This window comes from Hylobates moloch, unplaced genomic scaffold (genome assembly GCF_009828535.3).
Source record: "Hylobates moloch isolate HMO894 unplaced genomic scaffold, HMol_V3 SCAFFOLD_3, whole genome shotgun sequence".
Classification (NCBI taxonomy): Eukaryota; Metazoa; Chordata; class Mammalia; order Primates; family Hylobatidae; genus Hylobates; species Hylobates moloch.
The window spans coordinates 154,252,357-154,273,529 of record NW_026652278.1 but is presented as its reverse complement, the minus strand read 5'-3'; the positions used below and the strand labels follow the sequence as shown (position 1 = coordinate 154,273,529).

General features: G+C 37.9%; 1 pseudogene; it reads right to left on the bottom strand.

Moving 5' to 3' along the window:
• Positions 1 to 17,078: 17,078 nt before the first annotated feature.
• LOC116481384 (E3 ubiquitin-protein ligase TRIM38-like) lies at positions 17,079 to 18,544 on the bottom strand (annotated as a pseudogene).
• Positions 18,545 to 21,173: the final 2,629 nt, after the last annotated feature.

The window sequence follows — 21,173 nt, the reverse complement described above, 5'->3', positions numbered from 1 at the left end:
TAGATTTTTTTTTTTTTTTTTTTTTTTTTTTTAGTTAGAGTCTTGCTCTGTCACCCAGCCCAGGGTATGATTTGAGCTCACTGCAAACTCCGACTCCCAGGTTCAAGTGATTCTCATGCCTCAGCCTCCAGAGTAGCTGGGACTACAGGCCTGCACCACCACGTCTGGCTAATTTTTTGTATTTCTAGTAAAGATGGGATTTCACCATGTTGGCCAGGATTGTCTTGAACTCCTGACCTCAAATGATCCAACCGCCTCAGCCTTCCAAAGTGTAGGGATTACAGGCGTGAGCCACTGCGCCCAGCCATACATTTATCCACCTCTAATAGCGCCTCTAAGTCCTTTTCATGACCCTCTACTGCATCCACCCCAACCTGAGAAGTGTGATGCTACTGTCTTGTCTAGGTACCACGTGCCTTCTTTCCTTTCATTGTCAGGATCTTTGAACAGGTAACATAACTTTTTAAAATATATTTTTTATTTCAATAGCTTTTGAGGTACAAGTAGTTTTTGATTACAAGGATGGATTGTTTATTGGTGAAGTCGGAGATTTTAGTATGTCCATCACCTGAGTAGTGTACATTGGACCCAATATGTAGTTTTTCATCCCTCACTGCCACTGCCCACTGTCTGAGTCTACAAAGTCCATTATATTGCTCTGTCTGCCTCCACATACCCCTAACTTAGCTCCCACTTATAAGTGAGAACATACGGTATTTGGTTTTCCATTCCTGAGTTACTTCACTTAGAATAATGGCCTCCAGTTCCACCCAAGTTACTGAAAAGGACATTATTTCATTCTTTTTTAATGGCTGAGTAGAATTCCATGTAGCATATATACCACATTTTCTTTATCTACTTGTTGGTCGATGGGCACTTAGATTGGTTCCATATCTTTGCAATTGTGCTGCTATAAACAGATGCATACAGGTGTCTTTTTGATATAATGACTTATTTCCCTTTGAGTAGATATCCAGTAGTGGGGTTGCTGGATTGAATAGTAGATCTACTTTTAGTTCTTTAAGAAATCTCATGCTGTTTTCCATAGAGGTTAAACTAATTTTCATTTCCACCAGCAGTGTATAAGTGTTCCCTTTTCACCACGTAACAGGACTAACTTTTAATTGGAAATTTCCCAGGAATTGCTGCCACCAGCTTATGCCAATCATATCCATGCTCATACTCAATATTCTAGTTGTCTTCCTAGCTTTCTTCTCTTGGTTAGTGGTACCATGACAGAATTCTCCCAATCACTAAGACTTGAGACTTTAGGATGGTCTTTGGATTAGCCCTCTCCTTCATCCTCTAGGTCCAGCTTTCCAAGCCCTTCGTTCTTTTTCTGAATAGTTTCTGATCCATTACTTTGTCTTCATTCTCACTGATGGCACCCCAGGCCTGACCTTCATCATCTGACATCTGGATACTATGTCATGAGAGTTCCCAAAGAGAAGCCTCACAGACTTCAGTCCAATGTCTCTTCATCATATACAATGCATCATTTTCTGCTTCAATTTCTGTCCCTAGCCTTATTTTCCCTTTTCTTTCTCAGCCGCCCCAGGCTGCCCCTTTGAACTCCTTTCCTCCACACTCCCAGCCTTGTGCCCCACTCCAGTCATTCCGGTGGAATCCTGCCTTGGCGCTTGTGGACTTCCTTTTCCCTCTGCCTGGAATGCACATCCCTTCATCTTCTCTAGCTCACTCCTACAACTTTCAGGTTTCTGCTCACTTAATTAAAAAGACCTCTGTCCTGTCCCATCCTTCATCACTATCCCCTGACACTGCACGTACTACTTGCCTATGACGTAGTTATTTATTTTCTGTTACTCTCTTGCTAGAATGTAAATCTGTGAAAAATAGATTTTCTTTTATTTTTCTTTTCCAGAGCATCTCCAGGAACTACAACAGATAGGAACTCAATAAATATTTGCTGAATGAATAGCTAAATTATGTTTCATTTTTGTTATTCTGTATCATGCATAATATCTAATAATAAATTAGACTGGGCGTGGTGGCTCACGCCTGTAATCCCAGCACTCTGGGAGCCAAGGCAGGTGGATTTCGTGAGATCAGGAGTTCAAGACCAGCCTGGCCAACATAGTGAAACCTCATCGCTACAAAAATACAAAAATTAGCCGAGCATAATGGCGGGTTCTTGTAATCCCAGCTACTTGGGAGGCTGATGCGGGAAAATGTCTTGAACCCAGAAGGCGGAGGTTGCACTGAGCTGAGATGGCTCCATTGCACTCCAGCCTGGGTGACAGAGGAGACTCCATTTCAAAATAATAGTAATAATAATAATATCAATGATAAATTATAATATTCACATGTTCTCCAGTATTCTGGGATTATCATTTTCTTTCCCTCACTGCAGTATAAATATGAGTATCAATGGGTATTTTATTTTATTTTTATTTTTATTTTTTTTTTTTTGAGATGGAGTCTCACTCTATCGCCCAGGCTGGAGTGCAGTGGCGCAATCTCGGCTCACTGCAAGCTCCGCCTCCCGGGTCCAAGCCATTCTCCTGCCTCAGCCTCTCCGAGTAGCTGGGACTACAGGCGCCTGCCACCACGCCCGGCTAATTTTTTGTATTTTTAGTAGAGACGTATTTTAATAAAATCCAGAAGGTGAAGGAATGTGAGGAGGAAGGAATTACTTGGCCTCTTTTGTGTTGTTTCTTCATCTTACACGAACCTGCTGCTCCAGGCTTTCCTTCAGTAATGCCTATAGGCCACGGCTCCTGGGCATTCTCATTCTCTGAAATCTGCTTCCTCACCAAAGGTGGACGAGCATCATAGATTTCCTTTGCATGAACAAATTAATATGGCACCCAAATTAGCAAATGAACCTTGCTACCATCTCTGTATATTTTGTGTGTGTGTTTTGTTGTTGTTGTTTTAGAGACAGGGTCTTGCTCTCTCCGCCACGTTGGAGTGCCGTGAAGCAGCCATGGCACACTATAACCTCAAACTCCAGGGTTCAAGTGATCCTCTTGCCTCAGCCTCCAGAGTAGCTAGGATGACAGTGTAGGCCACCACGCCCTGTTAATTTTTTATTTTTGTAGGGACTGAGTCCTGCTATGTTGTCCAGAGTGGTCTCAAACTCTTGGCCTAAAGTGATCCCCTCACCTTGTCCTCCCAAAATGCTGGGATTACAGGCGTGAGCCACCACGTACAGACCCTGTATATTGTTAAGGTCTGGCATTTTTTCTTTCTGCTACAGTAAATTATTAAAAACTATTAAATCATAATAGTGGTTAACATGAATTATTTACTAATTTCCCAACATGCATTCAATCCTCACAATCACTCAATGAAATCAGTACTGTTATTAAAATCTCCATTAACAGGTGAGGAAAATTTGGCTTAGAAATATAACCAACTAGCTTTATGTCATAAAACAAGTTTGTGAGTCAGGAATCAAGCCCAGGTCTGTCTGACTCCAAAGCCCGCGATCCTTTACCATTTCCAGCATAAAGTATATTAAATCTCCTTTGGAACCAGGTGAAAGAGTGAATGAATGAACAGATGAATGATTAATTGCACCCTTTTTTTTACTTATTAATGGTGTTTAATAACCTAATTTCAAACTAATTCAAAGAAGGGCTGGTTTTCGTCCAGGGAGAGCATTCTGCAAATAGGGGCCATTAAGCAGACAGCCTGAAGGACCACCTGCCAAAGATTGAGCAGAGGATGTTTCTGAGCTGCGTGGGAGGCAGAACTCCATAACTCCAAGGTCTCTTCAAGGTCAAGTGATGCATTCTATGACTCCAAGAGGTTTTTGAAAAATGGAAAATTTAGAATATATACAGTCTATCAAATAGAAATAAAATTAATCTAACTTCATCTTTCTTTTATGCTTTTCCAAAAAAGAAACAATTATTTTAGGGTGAACCCAGGAGATAATAATCAGAATATCAACATTTTGAACTCTATCAGCTTTAATTCATTTTTCCCTTTGAGTTTATACTTTTGTAGCACTGACTTTTCTCTAGAGTCAAGAAAATAACAATGGTAAATAACGAGCTCTTCGTGTTCCTGGCACAAACTACTCAATGCTAGAAATGTCGGCTTCAGCATGTGCTGAGAAAGCATCCAGATGTTAGCCAGCTGAAACAATATATCCTAGCACATCTAAATAAAAAATTCATCTTCCTTTAAAAATTGAAGTCAAAATGGGGTTTAGGATTCCCAATAAGGGTCAAGAAACTGCAAGTATTTATGAATCTCTGAACTTGCCTATTGCCAGAAGGTATCTGTACAGTTCCTAGAACACTGAGAATTAAAAAGTAAATGAAATGCTAGATATAATAGCTAACCTTTCTGATTACCGTAAACTGAGCTAATAATAGCAAAAGTGCCTAGTGTCTATTTCGTTATTACTTGTGAGTTTCACATACCATGGTGATGGGTTGCTCAGAAGAACGAGCTGTAGGAAATGCAAGAGAGAGGAAAGGTGACAGAGGAGTTGGGAGTTGTGCAGATCATTGGGAGATCTAGGGACAGGGAGGGGCATTCTCCACCCACTCCCCCTAAACTCTTTAAAAGGGCAGATGAGTAAAACTGTCAAGCAAATAGAACAAAAGGCTAAGGAACCTTGAAAACTAGAAATCAACATTGCTTTTCAGAGTCACAGAAGAAGAAAGGTTCGTTCCTATAGAAATGAAATTGAAGAAAAAGTGAATTAGAAATTAAGACATAAAACGTGGATGCTTTGATTTTTCCTTAGCACTCCTCTCATCAGTTGAGCCAGGATGGACTAAAGTGTGTTTCCCAAAGTGCAACCCATCCCCACCCAGCATTAGAATCATGGAGTTGATTAAAAAAAAAAAAAAAAAAAACAGAGTGAAAAAAAAACAATTTTTGAGCCTCACATTAGACTCAGTGAATAAATATTCCTGGATAGTGGGCTCAAACAATTCACATTTTATAATAACACCCAAGTAATTCTTATTTACAACATAATTTGAAATCTTTGGGATGTGAATAGCATTTTGTGGTAACTAATATTTTAGAGAAATGTGAAGTGCAAGGCCATGATTTATTTTGAGCACAAGAATAAAGGAAGAATCAGCTTAACTTTTAGAAAACAGAAGGCAAATTTAGCAAACAAACAAACAAAACCTGTTGAAAAATAAGGAAGCTAGAACGAAGTTTCTCTTTTCTAATGTCCCTTTCTTCATTCTATCTTAGAACAAAAAGGAGAGGCAGAAGGTAAAAGAGGTTGACTCTTTTGTTAACAGAACATTATCTCAGTTTACCAAGATTCTTCCACAGCCACAGTCACTTTGCTTATCTGTTCTTTTTCATGTTGGGACAGCTTTAAAACTAACAATAACCCAGAGCTACTTTTAGGCAAAACTGTGAACTAACAAGTTTTCCTAAATAAGTAATGGAGAGGTTGCGTTAGTGTCCTGTGCCTGCCGTAACAAATCAATGCAAACTGGGTGGCTTAAGACAACAGAACTTCATCATCTCACAGTTCTGAGGCCAGGAGTCCAAAAATCACAATGTCGACAGGGCGGTGCCCTCTCCAGAGGCTCTGGGGAAGAATACGTTCCATGGCTCTCGCTAGTTCCTGCTGGTTGCCAGTCATTGTTGGTGTTCTCTGGCTTGACGACGCACCACTCAATCTCTGCCTCCCTCTTCATGTGGCACTCTCCTGGGTGTGTCTCATCTTCACATGTCATCCTCCTCTCTCTGTCCAAATTTCCTCCTTCTTATAAGAACATTAGTCACTGGGCCAGGCACAGTGGTGCACACTTGTAATCCCAGCGATTCAGGAGGCTGAGGTGGGAGGATCACTTGAACCCTGGAGGCGGAGGTTGCAGTGAGCCAAGATTGAGCCACTGCACTCCAGCTTGGATGACAGAGCAAGACTCGGTCTCAAAAAAAAAAAAGGAACATTAGACATTGGATTAAGGCCTACCCCAATGCAGTGTGACCTCATCTTAACTTGATGACATCTGTAAAAATCCTATCCTATTTCCACATAAGCATAATGTCACATTTACAGGGACTAGGAGTTAGGAATTAAACACATCTTTTTGGAGTATCCAATTCTACCCAGTACACTGAGTGAATGTTAAACGGATGCTGGAGACAGAACTGAAGCTGTGTTGTTTTTATTTCATATTGCCTTCTTCTCTGTGTGTCTATACCGTTTCCTAGTCTGTCTCTTACAAGGATACTTGTCATGGGATTTAGGCCCACCCAGATAACCTGGGATAATGACCTCATCTGGAGGTCCTTAATAAGTTTATCTGAAAAGGTTCTTTTTTCAAGTAAGTTAACAGTAACACATTTCAGGGATTAGGATGTGGACATATCCTTTTGAGGGTCACCATTTAACCCACTACAAGGTGATAAAAACTTTTATTTTTTTATTTTTTTATTTTTGTACAGATGAGGTCCCCCTATCCTGCACAGGCTCATCTCAAACTTCTGGCCTCAGATAATCCTACTGCCTTGGCCTCCCAATTTGCTGGAATTAAGAGCTGATGGAATTTAAAAACAGACTGTATCTTCACCTTTTCTGAAAGGGTTTGAGTATATTCTTGCCTAAAGCGGATAAAATTACTCTGCAAGGTCATTCCTAACTTATATAATTCTCTAATTTTATAATCTTATGAGAATTTGGGTTATCAAGACCTTAGTTAAAGCAGAGAAAAAAAATTCTAGGCAAATCTATTATGAGTAAGCCAGACACACAGTATTCTATTTTCAATAAGTTTAAATTCACAGAAATGATTTCTTCAGAAGGACAATGCATGTTCACACTTAACTCTGAACAAGGAAGATTTTTTTTAACATTTAGGAACTTATAAAATGATGTAAATCTGAAAGACATGCCAAGCTATAGCTTGAATAGATATTTATTCAGCATTAATCTCTCAAATCATTTGTGACATATAGGTCAGACCTGGGCAGCAAGAAGATTTAAAAGACACAATATGTGCTAAAACCAAGTCTTGAGGGGGATATTTTGTCCTTCCTGTGTCTGTACAAACTCCCTCCCTTATCCCTAACCCAAAGTTTGAAAACTTCTCACGTGTTCCAAATGACTTAATTCTAGTGAAGATTTAAGGAAAAATAAAAGATGATTGCGATGAAATATATCAATTCCCATCATCATTGTTTTTAAATCTTGAAGTTACTCAGGCATTCTAGGTTTTTTTTTTTAACTATAACATAACCTGGAAGCTAAGCTGTGTTTCCAAAATACTCTAGTAGGCAGCCAACTGATTGAAGGACTCAGCGGTAGTGAGTTTCAGACGGGAAATGCCTAAGAGAAGAGGGCTGCCGACATGAAAGAGAATGAAGTCAATTTCTTCAGACTTCTTAGGACCCAGCCTTAGAACTTGCTTTCTAATATTTGGAGTATTCAGAAATGTTTCTGAGGGTGAGGTACTCAAAATTTTCCTATAGAATTCACAATTTCAGGATTAAAATCAGGAAAACCAAGAAAAAAAGCACAAACTCATGTAGATACACACAGAGTCATGCCCTGTATTGACAAGTCTTTGAAGGCTAATTTCATGAAGTAATCACACTGAGCCCAGAAACCAAGTCAGCCCATCAAAATCTATAATTTTCCTGCCAAACAAAGTAAATTTACCATGTTGCCAAAATTCACGTGAAAGTATATAGCGTCTATTTCTCTTCTTATTTCATAGTTGTTCAAATCAGTGGTGTCTAAAACAGAGTATGCATGATCATCTACAAGGGTGAAAAAGAACATCTGCTTGTATTTATTTTTAATCTTAAAACGTAAGAATCAAGCTTTACTTATACTTAAAATATGTCTTTCTATAATTCATAAATTTTAAAATGATTATATTGAGATACATAGCCATAATGTTTTTACTCATTTAGATATGCAATATTTTTACTTACATAGATACATGATTAAAATGAATTGGAGGCTCCTGATTTAACCAATTTGGAAATAATTTAGTCACTTTTTTCTTTCCCTGTAAAGCATGGATCTTCATCGTTTTTTGGATTTCTGAATTTTATGAGGATATAAATTATATAATATAAATTATACTCACTTCAATATAAGTATAAATTATATGTAAGGTCTTGAAAATGTTTTTGAGTCATTGTGGGCTAAACTGGTCCACATGCTTGTACAAACAGTTCCATAGGATAACATTTACATAAAAGCATCCAACATATTACATCTCTAGGAAAATCTCTTCCAAAAACATGAAGAAGAACATTAAGAAATTATACCCCAGTCATTCTTGTAGTTTAGATAGTACAGAGAAAAGAAAAAACAGTGAGGTCAAGTTAGTGATTTCTTCAGTCTTCACAAGAAAAATCAGTATTTGCTAAAGCTACATATGAGACATCCTGCAATTTAAATGTTGCAGTCTAAATCTCAGGGATTTTTGGATTCCATTTACCATCTAAATTCTTTTTCCCTCCCTGACATTTTTAAGTCAACGAAGAAGCATATGAACTACTAGAGATTTGTTCTAAGATATTGACCAATGACCTTTATGGGCAGGGACTGTCTTGCCCTTGTTTTAAAGCTCACTAAAATAACTATGCCCAGCTGTCATGTCAAGACAAACTGACGTGCCACGGTCACTTACGAGAGATGCCATGAAGATTTTATTTCTAACAGTAGTTCGAGTACAAAAATTGAAGAAATAATCTGTGCTTTCTGCCTGCCACCATCCCTCTCTGCTCTTCTAGTGCAAAATCCTTTTCATCTTGTAAACTCCTCCTGTTTTTTTGAGTCTGCTGTCAATAAAAGGACTTGTCCTCTGCACCTACAGGGGTGGGCATGTGATGGACTACTTCAGACCCTTAGGCACATTCATCAGTCCAAGGGTGAGAAATTGGCTACACAAGGTCAATTAGAGTCACTTTCAGTATTAAACTAAATGCTGTGATTGGGGGAGTGGGAGGGACTTCTTTTCCTTTTAGATTATTGGTACCAAAGACTGTACAAGCCTGGTGCTACCAGAGCCATTTTTTGCCACCAAGTAGAAAAAGCATACTTGAAAATAAAACCAACACGGAGGAAAGAAGAGTTGACAGAGGACGGGAAATAGAAGGTACTCAGTTTTACGTCTGTGCTTTTCTATTAGGTTGATGCAAAAGTAATTGCAGTTTGTCCATTTTGATGGGGAAACCGCAATTACTTTTGCACCAACTTAATATTATATGGGGGCAATAAAGTTTCTCTTGGCATTAGATTTCTACCAGGTGCAACTGAGAAAAGTCCTCTTACCACAGGGATGATATGCTAGAATACATCCAGGCTACTATTATAATAAAGTCACTCTTACTTTCTAGATATATTTCCTTGAGTGGGATAAAGGTAAATCTCCAAATAGCCTAAAATCATGGCTGTGGCCATAGTCACTGAGTGTGTCAAACATGTGAACAATACACATTATATGTCTCTTAATTCACACATACATATACGTACACACACACACACACACACACACCTCTCTGAATATTGCTCTAACATAGCTAACAGAGTACTATGCAGAGTTGTTTATTCAACAAGCATAACTGATTAACAACAACATAATGTTTGAATTTTCTCTAGTAATACCTATCCACCAAATAACTATTTATTCCTATTTTGGCAGCATTCTTTTATTTTCTTGCCTTCTAATTTCTTATTGTCTCATATAGTTTCTTTTAGGCCACACAATGTTAAAAAAAAAAAGCTAAGTCTGGATTTTTATAATATTTTATGACTTGACAGTTTTTACATGCTGAAGATCACTGAATGGAAATTATCATTGACACCCCCCGCCCCCACAAAAAAAAATTAAACATTTGTTCAAGAGCTTAGTTAATTGAAAATATTTTGCTAAGTCAACTAAATAAGCACTATTCTTTGAAGAAGGCCAATAAATGATTTCACCTTTTCTTAGATTATTATTACTTGTATGTCTTAAAGAATAGGGCCCAAGGGGAGAACTCCATTAAAACAGAAATAGAAGGAGTAAAATCACTTTCAGATCTTTCTCACTAGGAGAAGTTGATTCTTCTACTAGCTTCTTTCTCTGCTATGATGTATTATTAAAAATGGGAAGACAGTGTTGATGGCATGTGTTGTATAATAGCTTTGTGGGGTACCATTTATTTTACTTTAAGGAGAGTTTATTTCATCTTGGGCCAACTGGGAAAGCTTTTCAGAGGCCATCAGCACACTGGCTTTCTTCATATTAGATAAAAGCAAGGACATTGCTCATACATTGATCTGAAGTTATTCAAAGCCTGAGTTGGGGAAGAGAGAATTTCCCTCCTTGGTACAGAGTAGCTTTCACATCATATCGATGCATTCAAAATCTGAAAACTCTTTTTAAATTGAGAATGTCGGAGGAAAATTTTCACCTTTTTTGAAGTGTAAACTGAAAATGCAGAAATTTTATTAGATCAAAAAAGGAATAAAATTAAAATAAAGTTTAATATCAACTTTAAATGTCAATGTATTCTAAAAGAGTAGTGAAAAACTGGATTTAAACCATACCAGTTACCTGGATATCTTAAATTACTGCTTCGTGATTCATAAGTTGTAGGTTATCATAAACTCTTTGCTTGTAGAGTGCTGAGCACATGGCTCCCAGGAAATATTTTTCTGGCAAACTTTTTGTTTGAATTGCCAGAAAATAAATATTTTAGGCTCTGTGGGGTATCTAATCTCTCCTAAACTCTGCCTTTGTAGCATGAAAGCATCCATAAATGTTACATAAATAAATGTGCATGTTCTGATATAACTTTATTGACAAAATCAAGTGGAGGGTTGGGTTTGGCCTGCTGTTACAGTTTGTCAACCTCTGCTCTATGCCTAACTCTGAATTATCACTTGAGTTGCTAAGAATGGGATGCTGTATGCATTTAATAAATGGAACATTTTCCTGAAAATCAAAAGATGAGTTCTCATTCTAAATTTACCAATATCATGTTAATCAATTCATTCTAAAGGTCTTCCCTAAGGCCTAGCTTTGTTAGGTGAAGGAGAGAGATTTTTGGAAAAGAAAATGAGGGGGATTGTCAGTGAGGGAGGCTTTAGGCTCATGCTCTGATTGGAGGCAGGCCAAATTTGCATTTGTCTACTTTGTAAGTTTGAGCTGTACAAAATCTCATTTAAAAAATATTCAACTTGGAAAGATTGGGTAACTTCCGTAAGTTATTGCCATAAGTCACATCTAGCCCTAGTTGTCAATTAAGATCCAATTACAGAAAGGCATGCCTCAAATGTAACATGAGTCTTGTGTAAAGGAAATTCAAGGAGAAAAAATATATATTTTAAATGAAATAAATGTCTTTGTAGAGAATTCTAGAGAGCTGAGGAATGACAACTGGATACGGATATTAGCAATGTCAAGACAAGAACACAGTTACACCAGTGCTTGCAATCGCTGGCTTGTGGGGAGCATCCCACCTTGAGGTTTTCAGAAGCTGCTCCCCACTGACACAGACTTAATAGGCGTCATGAAGAAAAGGATGCAGCTTTTCAGCAGTGCTCAGATCACATGTGACAGCCATAATTGAGTAAGCAAACAGGGTGCTGAGAAGAGGGTAATGGGCCATGCAGATAGAAGAAGAGCTGCGCAAATCTTAGAGGTGATTCTCATTGACAGCAATGTGAAACTGGTAGGTGTACATTGAGCTCCAAACATTCTCCCAATCCAGAGATGGAAGTTATTATCATCTTGACAGGTCTGCAAACCATGGCCACTGTCCAAGTACCATCACACACAAAGAAATAGAAATTAGGTTATAAATTTCCCCTTTTAGGCACGCCAAAGGAATTGGAATAGTTGGTAGAATTGGGAGCAAACAAGATACTTTAATTAGATTACAACATGTGAAATTGTTAACTCACTGGCCAGCGCTACGACTCAGAAATTTTGGAAAAGAATTAAAAAATTGATACTCTGAATAAACACAATTTTGTGATCTCCCTAAATTTCATCCTGTAAGCTCTCTCTTCGTCTTTGGTTTTTAGCCCGTTAACTTAACTCTTGTCTACTTCACAGAGGCAATATAGATACAAGATCCCAAGGTAGAGTAGCCCTCAATGGGGCTTACTGAAAACAGAGCATTCTATTCAAATGGGCAAATTTAAGCTTCTTTTAATCTCAAGAACTGGGTGAGAAAATCAGAGGAATGCAGATATGGTCTCACTTCTGAGCCATGATGCTGAGAAATGCTCTACATCCAAAGCACTGGATATAGTGTGTACTTTGGCTAAGCTGCCACCAGGTGAATGGTATTACTTATTTAAATTCTTGTAATCTAATCAGAATGACTTCCTATGAACATAATTTATAGATTTAAGGAAAATACAGTCTAATATCCCAAATTACCAATAATGTTTCTATAAAACTATGTATTAGAATAAATACATAAATATTAATTACCACTAACAAAATATGTTTGCATACACACATATACACACACAGAGTAAAAGCAAAAGTTCCCAACTTTTTGGTCTATGGTACTCTTATTGTTTCAGTAATTTTTTCATAGCACTCCTAGACTAAAAGAAATGTCTAATAATTATATTTATTAACTAGTTAGAAATCACCAAAAACTCAGCTCTATAAAGATACGATATCAGCAAAAAGAATGTAGCATGATCAGTGAGGAAACTGTGAACTATGTCAAGCTTCATTATGACCAAAAGGTATCGAGGGTTGCTGTCTTTCGCTGGAAAATGTAAAACGTTCCGCAGCCCTCCTGTGAGTTTGCTGCAGCACCCCGGGGTGCCTTGGCACACTGTTCAGAAACCACTGGATTAAGACAAATCTGGGAATTATTCTGTGTCTACTCTCCCATCCCAGTTAAGTTACACAATAGCTAGTATTTTAATGTTCTCATTCTTAGCTCAGTCTAAAATTGATCGTTCTCTTAACTTTAATGAACAAAACAAAACTTGAAATTGATTTTACTTTGAGGCTTCAAAGAGAATCAATGGTTCTCAGTACTATCTGTTTAAGCCTCTTTCTTCTTCAGCGGGAAGGTCTCAATGGCCTTCACGCAACTTATCTAGGAAAATGTGCACTTGTCCTTTGTAAGGTCACAATTAATAGTCTTCATTTTTCCCCAGAAGCAAAACTGAAAAAAAACAGATGCAGAATATTTCTTACATTCTGACTAGATTTCTTGACTGAAAAAATCTAATTGACCATCCTTGATTAATCAGGATATTTCTAAATTAATAATCTCTCACCACACAGAAGCTTGTCATTCACCTGTAGTTTCATCATAGGTTTTAACACATGCTGTAAGATTTCAACTGTCACTTATAGGCGGAGATAATGGTTTCTTGATAGCCTTATGTTCTTCATCAAGTTAGGTCCTTGAAAAAATAATTTAATTAGAATATTTTTATAGAACTATGGTTCTTCACAAACATACATGAAGTGTCATCTAACTAGAGAAGAATCTTGGATGCCTCGGAAGAAAAGCTAAGAGTGTGTGTGTGTGTGTGTGTGTGTGTGTGTGTGTGTGCCTGTATGTCTGTCTCCATCGTGCACTCATGACAGAGAGAGAGATAAAGAGGAGGAAGATAAAGATTCACATTCCTTAAAGGTATGTGAACATGAACATGTGACAATGTGAATTTGATAGAATGAGTGTAGACAGGCAGGGAGGAAGTGAGTAGGAGTCTACACTGAAAGGGTGGGCTAACCAACTGTGGTAGGCCATAGGGTTTTCTCAGATCACTGGCAGTTTTCAGATAGATCTAAAGCAATTCTATCAAAACATGTTAAATACCAACGATAACCAAGGACAAATTGCCACATTCCAAAAGCAATCAGAGTTGGCCTGCATTATCCTTCCTCCCCACATTCTTTGGAGGCTTATCACAACAGCAACCGCATGCATTATAAACAGTGTTACCCTTCAACTAGGCAACTGGCTTCTTCCCCTGCAGTAGTTTAAAACCACCCTCTGCTCCCACAGTCAGTAAGACGTTCTGCATTAACTTTGCACTGTTCTCCTCTGAAGGCAAAAACAAGATCCTTTTGCATTAATGATTAGCAAAAATGCCAAAGGCAACAACTTTGACAAGGACCACACTACAAGAATAAGTTTGTGTTGATAGTTTCTCTTCAATGTAGTTACGAGTGCTCTGCCATCATCTATGAAACCTATCAGTGCACATAGACCACCAAATCATGCAACAAATCCTAAGAGTTTATTGGAAATAAATTACTGGATTATGTTTATTTAACTACAAACTTTAAAATCTGAAAAAAAAACCTGGGTAAAACTGTTAAATATGGTATTCATTACAAGTAGAAAGATGTTTAAAATTGATGTGAAAACATGACTACATTGCAATTTAAACGTAAATTTCAATAAGTACCTAAATTTAAAAGCCCGTAATAATTATAGGATGTGTAGCCTTAAATTAAACAAGACTACTCTTGAATTAAGTAAATGCTAATGTTGTACTACCCGCTAAGTAAATACTAATTAGTTGTCACAGCAATTTTTCTGAATCTTCTCACAGTATAGTAAGATATGTGTAATGTATATTATGTGAAGTCACCAAGGGTGGGGTCTGGAAGATGTAACAAGCAAAAATAAAGCCAGATGTCAGTAAAATGCTCCCTGTTACTATGTTTTGGAGCTCCATATGGGAGGGAATAATTACACTTTGGCAGTAAGAACCACCCAAAAAAACATATTTCTAAGTTTTTATCATAATACATTTGGAACTTTCTAGAAATAGTAGCAGAAATATTATAATAAATTCCAGAAGTTTTAACATGCAAGTAGTCATGGCGATCCCCTTTTCCCTCTGGTGAATCTGAAAGATGACTTGAAGACTGGTGATATATCAAAACTTTCTTAAAAATTTTTTTTCAAGGAATTTTCTAACCAGAGGATTGCAGACTTTAAAACAGTCATTATTGGTAAATATTCCTTTCCTAACCTCTCTGTTTCAATTGTTTCTCTGTAAAATAGAGATAATAATAGTGCCAACCTCATAAGGTCCTCGCAAAGGCTAAATGAGTTAGTACACAGCTACAAACTCACATAGACAGAAATGTCTCAGAATGTGAAGTTATTTCTCTTTTAGAGAGATAATACAGTACATCATCATATTACATCCATTAAGGATAGTTTTTGCTACCAAGTGAGTTCAGGTCATGTCTGGTCTTGCTGCTAATTGAGCTTAAAACAAACTTTCCTTGAATTTTAGAATCATGGATGAGGAATTCTAGTCCTGTATATGTAGAACACTTAGCACTATATCTGGAATACAGTAAGAATTAAGCTTGTATTTTCTTTTTTTTTTGAGATGGAGTCTCACTCTGTTGCCCAGGCCAGAATGCAGTAGTGTGATCTCGGCTTACTGCAACCTCCACCACCCAAGTTCAAGCGATTCTCCTGCCTCAGCCTCCCTAGTAGCTGGGATTACAAGGCATGAGCCACCACGCTGGGCTAATTTTTGTATTGTTTAATAGAGACAGGGTTTCACCATGTTAGTGAGGCTGGCCACGCACTCCTGACCTCAAGTGATCTACCCGCCTAGGCCTCCCAAAGTGCCAGGATTATAGATGTGAGCCACCATACCTGGCCAGCGTGTATTTTCAATCATTATATTACAGTATTATTATTACCCAATTCGAAATTTGAGAGGATATTTTTCTTCTTTCCTTCCTTCTTTCCTTCCTTCCTTCCTTCCTTCCTTCCTTCCTTCCTTCCTGTCTTCCTCCTGCCCTTCCTCCCTCTCTTCCTTCCTCCCTTCTCTTTCTTTCAACAAATAACTAACAAGGGCATTTTATTTATAAAGCACAATTCTATGTGACAAGATAACTTGGGTAGCGCTCACGTAAAATACAATTCCTTTTCCTGGTCCAAGGATCAGTAAGATTTCTAAAATTATAACTTTTTTGTTGCTACATAAATTGTTTATCACCCCAAGCTATACTTTCTATAGCCATACTTAGCAGCTATCACACATACATTTAAAAAGGCAATAATTGAATTAAATTAGCAAGTAAATGTCAGCCAGTCTAATTGTGTCACTATAATTGTGGCCATAATTTTGACTACCAAGGTTTTCTCTTATTACCACTTATAATAGGAAAAATGAAAAAACTTTAACAAATCTTTTATAATCCACTCTTAAAATGAATAACTAAACAATACACAGTTAAATCTCACTTTGACGTTTTCCAAGAATCCCCTCCCCAAGAAAATGAGATTTCCAATGTAATTTCTAATTTAATACAAGGACTGATAAAAGAATAAAATAAACTGGGGTAATACCCTATCCTTATTCAAAGAGTAGTGATCAAAGCCAAATTCTTGTTAAATAATGTTTAAATAAAGAGATGAAACTCTTCAAAGCGTTCCCCATGAATTCCCTGAGAAAGTAACTTATGCTTGGTCCAAATCGTACAGGGGAAAAAAAAAAAAACTCTTGGAGCAAAATGCTGAGTATTCCTTTCAACATAATGACAATCAATCGTATCCCAGGGTCTCTCTAAATCCAATTCTAATGTCTAAATGGGACAGACTCTTCTACTGAAGGTGTTTTCACCATTTTCCCAGTTGTTCAACTGCTGTATCTACATTCTTGGAATCTAACTAAAAGATGAAACTGAGACTTTTGTGCATTTCTAACTAACTTTGCCTACTTTGGATATAATACCATAGAAAGCAGAGATAATACCTCTTACCTCCTAGAGTTATTGTATGAATCAAATTTAATTTCAACAAACATTTACTTTCAACTTACTACTTGCCCAATAAAGATATATAGATATATGAAAGGTTGTTGAACCTATGAAATGACATAAAATTATAACACTATTTACTCTTAATCTATTGCAAATCAAGAGAGAATACAAGAAGTTGATCTAGAGAATCACATTTATACATTTCCTTTAAGTAATGAACTTTGGTAGATTCACCTTTAAATTCTTTAATGAAAAACTCACAAGAGCCATTTATTAGTCATACTCTAAAAAGCCAGATGCAGGCTATTTTGCATGCAATACATATATTGGCCCTTATGGGATTTACATTATATTCTCTGTGACAGTTAAACCAATGAGACTTTTCTCTTTTCCTTAACCATCTGGGGGAGGCAGGAACAAAGGAGAATATTGATAAATCTGGAAATAGGGCTGGAGAGTATCAGAGACGGAAGCCTTTGGGAAGGTGAAGATATGGTAGCCAGTACTCACGTTGTAAAAGGATACAACTCCAGCCTCAGAGTCCAGAAACACTCCCACAACCAAGGGCTGCTCACACAGATGAAGGGAAATTAAGGGAGATGTAAGGGCTACATAGCCTTTCTTTTGGCATAGTCTGAGGGTCCAGAAACCAGACTGAGGCTCTTGCTTCATGTCAGGGAACCTCTGCACTTTGCCATACAAACTCCTAAATCCCACCTGACTCATTCTCCAACATCCATTTCGAAGGAGCATCTTCCTGAGAGGCGAAGCCCTCACAACCCAGGACACAGGGGAAGGCACTAAATCTCCTAGAAGAAGTGCTGTGACAGTCCTGGGGATATCCACAAGTCACTTTTCTCCGATCCTCCGAAAGAATTAGTTCACTGTGAGCTCTATCTGGATCCAGAGTCACATTGACTGTAATCCCAGTACTGTAGGAGGCTAAGGCAGGTGGATCACTTAAGTGCAAGAGTTTGAAACCAGCCTGGGCAACATGGCAAAACCCCATCTCTTGATGGCTCCTTAACATTTTCTTCACATTACAGGAAATAAAGCTCAAACATGTTGCACATAATATGAAACTCCAAGGAGAAGGCCTCTGATGTTTCCAGCTTCACAGCCCAACTCCTGCCCACAGTATCATTCACATTCTGCAGCAATTTTGGGGCTGAGCCCTGACATTTTTCCTCCAGTTCCAGCATGTGGCTCTTGAATTCAGCCTGAGACCGGTCCCATGGTCCCTCGGTCTACTCAGACTCTATTGCTCTTCCTTCTCCTGTCTCCAGGGATGAGACTTCTCCTCCTCATGTAGGAAACTCTGGAGATTCTTAAAGTCAAACTTGAGTTTTTTGTCTCTGAATTTGTATCTTCTCATGAGGAGATATAAAACTGCAATTTCCATTATTGCTGTCTAAATTCATGCAGTGAGAGTGTATAATCTGGGCAACTTAAGTCTATGCTTTTGAGTTGCAGTCCTCAAACTTGGCCCAAATAAACTCTGTACTTATTGTCCATTTAGTTATATGCATTGCTGTGAACACCTTCTGCTCTGTACACTCCTCTTCAAGTTGCCTCAATTTTGTCACAGCTTTTTGGAGCTTTTCCTTGTAGCCCTGGCATACGTCTTCAACAAGAGTTGTGGTGTGCCCTTTGTGCTGCGGTGCCCGCTCACAGTGCCAGCAGATGAGCTGCCCCTCGTCTTCACAGAACAGGTGGAGCTGTTCCTGGTATTCCAAGGCATCACTGAAGCAAGCCACTGTGTTTAGTTCATTACTGAGTTGAATCAGATTTTGTCCTTGGGTTAGACTAGAATCATCCACTCCACTTAGTCTTCCTATTGCACTATTACTGCGACACATTCATACAATGGCATACTATGCTGCAATAGAAATGCACAAAACAGAACAACATGATATGGCACATGTGATAAATCCAACAAAAAATGTTAAACAAAATGGGAAGTTGTAAAATATATACAGTATATTACATATATGTAGTTTAAAATATGCAGAATAAAGTCTTATGTTTTATATAGAAATACACATGTATAGTAAAAGTAAAAATATATAAATAAGAATGATCAAGAGCAAATTCAGCATGGTTGCATCTCTGGAAAGGGAGAGAGATAAATGACATTAGGGAAGAGACACAGAAGGTTTTAACCAAATCTAAAATAGTTTATTTCTTTAACATAAACATCTGATATGATTATGACAGAATGCTAAGGGTTGTTCAAGCTATGTGTGGATGATCATAGACATATATTGTTTTAATTGTTATACTTCATGTTTGAATATTTCATAATTTTAATGCCAAAAAAAAAACCAAATAGATGTGTGCCTGATAGGTGGAAAAAAGACAAGGAAGAGACCATGCAATATAAGGCTTTTCTCTTGGAAACTGTTCATGTACTACACACTACTCTGATCTTCTGGCAATCTCTTTAGCAGCAAAACAATGCCAAAATTATCTGAAGACTAAAAAAAAATTTATAACACTGAACACTCAATAAGACTCACAGTCTATGCTCTAATGCTCTCTTTTAATCATTTCTAAAATATTGTGTAAAATTACTGCCATTTTACAGTTAAGGGAATCCAGATGCAAAGTAATCTGCACATGATCATGCAGCTGTGACAGAACTGAGACTTGAATCCATACAGGTGTGGACCCAAAGCCCATTCTCTTTTGTCAATACTGTATTGGGAAACCATAAAAACCAGACAGAAGAGGAAGGAAGCCACGCAAAGTTCTGTCAGAGAAGCAGTTAGGGACATAGCTGAGGTAGAGTCTGCTAGAAGCCAGTATAGGTAGAGAAATTCTTTTAAAATATGAGATCTGAGCCTTGCATCAAATAATATCTTATTACTGACTTAAAAGCAGAAAGTGGAATATGGGTGAGGAAAGCTTAAAAAGGAGTGCGAAATCATGACAGAAAAAGTCCATTTCCTTGGAGCATGAATGGAGAGTGAGAATTATAAAAAAGAGAAAACAGACAAAAGAGAGAATAGCCCTCATGGAAAATGAAAGGAAAGAGATCCAAATCAGAAATTAAGTGATAGAAAACAGATGAAGACTATTACAATATAAAAATAAGGAAAGCAGAAGAATCAAGCATTAGCTTCTGAAATTTGAATTATTCCAAAGTGTTAAGGCAGAAAGAGGAGCTGAATCATCTGATTTCAAAGGTAGGAAAACTGGAACAAATGATTAAATTGAGGGAGAAATGGGGAGCAGAATTGTGGTTTGTTTATTTTTGGAGGTTAAATGGAAGCCTCTTTTGAAATGTATTAAAAGCATCTGATTCCACATAAGGAACTTTGAAAAGTAGAACAGGGAAAAGAATTCTGCTTCTGTTTTCCCTGAGCCTTCTGCAAGTACTTAGGTGGGTGTGTTTGGGTGGAAACATGAGCTTTTTGTTGAACACCCTCTGATTCTCCCCCTCCCACCTGAAGTCCTAAAGCTCTGTTTATGACAACACAATCATTTCTACAGTAACTAAAAAGCTGTCAGCAAAAGAGGATTATTGCTTAAGTTGAGAAATAAGCAACTAAAAAACTCTTAAACCACAAAGCACAGGCTCCCATGCCAATATTCAAGTGACAAAGCCAAAGTAATGCAAATACAGAAAATGTTATGTGCTGGACAACCCCAACTGACCTTCTAGAAACTGGTCTTTAAACTTCATGGAAAGATTTCAACGAGTAACCCAATAGTGTCAGACTTTGATATATTTTGCTGACTCCTCAAACACTAATTTATCAGTGGGCATCTAAACTCAATATATGGCCTCTGGTTTGTAAACCATTCCCACCTCTGTGCCATATTCAGAATTCAAACTGAGCCGTTTGGATTCTGTGGTAAGAATTATGAATTCCTGGTTGGGCGCAGTGGCTCACGCCTGTAATCCCAGCACTTTGGGAGGCCGAGGTGGGTGGATCACCTGATGTCGGGAGTTCAAAAACAGCCTGGCCAACATGATGAAACCCCACGTCTACTAAAAATATAAAAATTAGCTGGGTGTGGTGGCACGTGCATGTAATGCTAGCTGTTCGGGAGGCCATGGCACGAGAATCGCTTGAACCCGGGAGGTGGAGGTTTCAGTGAGCCAAGATCGTGTCACTGCACTCCAGCCTGGGCACAACAGAGTGAGACTCCGTCTCAAAAAAAAAGAAAAGAAAACAAAAAAAATTATGAATTCCTTGTGAAGGTTTGAAATGGTCCAAACTCCATCAAAAAATACATCTTTATTTTTTGAAAAGTAAACTATCTGTTCAATGAATGTTGCCTAAGAGCTCCAGGAAAAACCATCATGTATTGGCATTGTAGGAAAGATATGAGACCATCTACCAATGCAGTAGCAGAAAGGCTACCACATGGTCTCCTGCAGTGAGCTCACTTTCCTTCCCTTTGCTAATTTGATTTCAGAGTGCTTCACCCTTCTCTTTTTCCCATGTGTTGCTACCAACAGAGAAGAGTTTTAATATT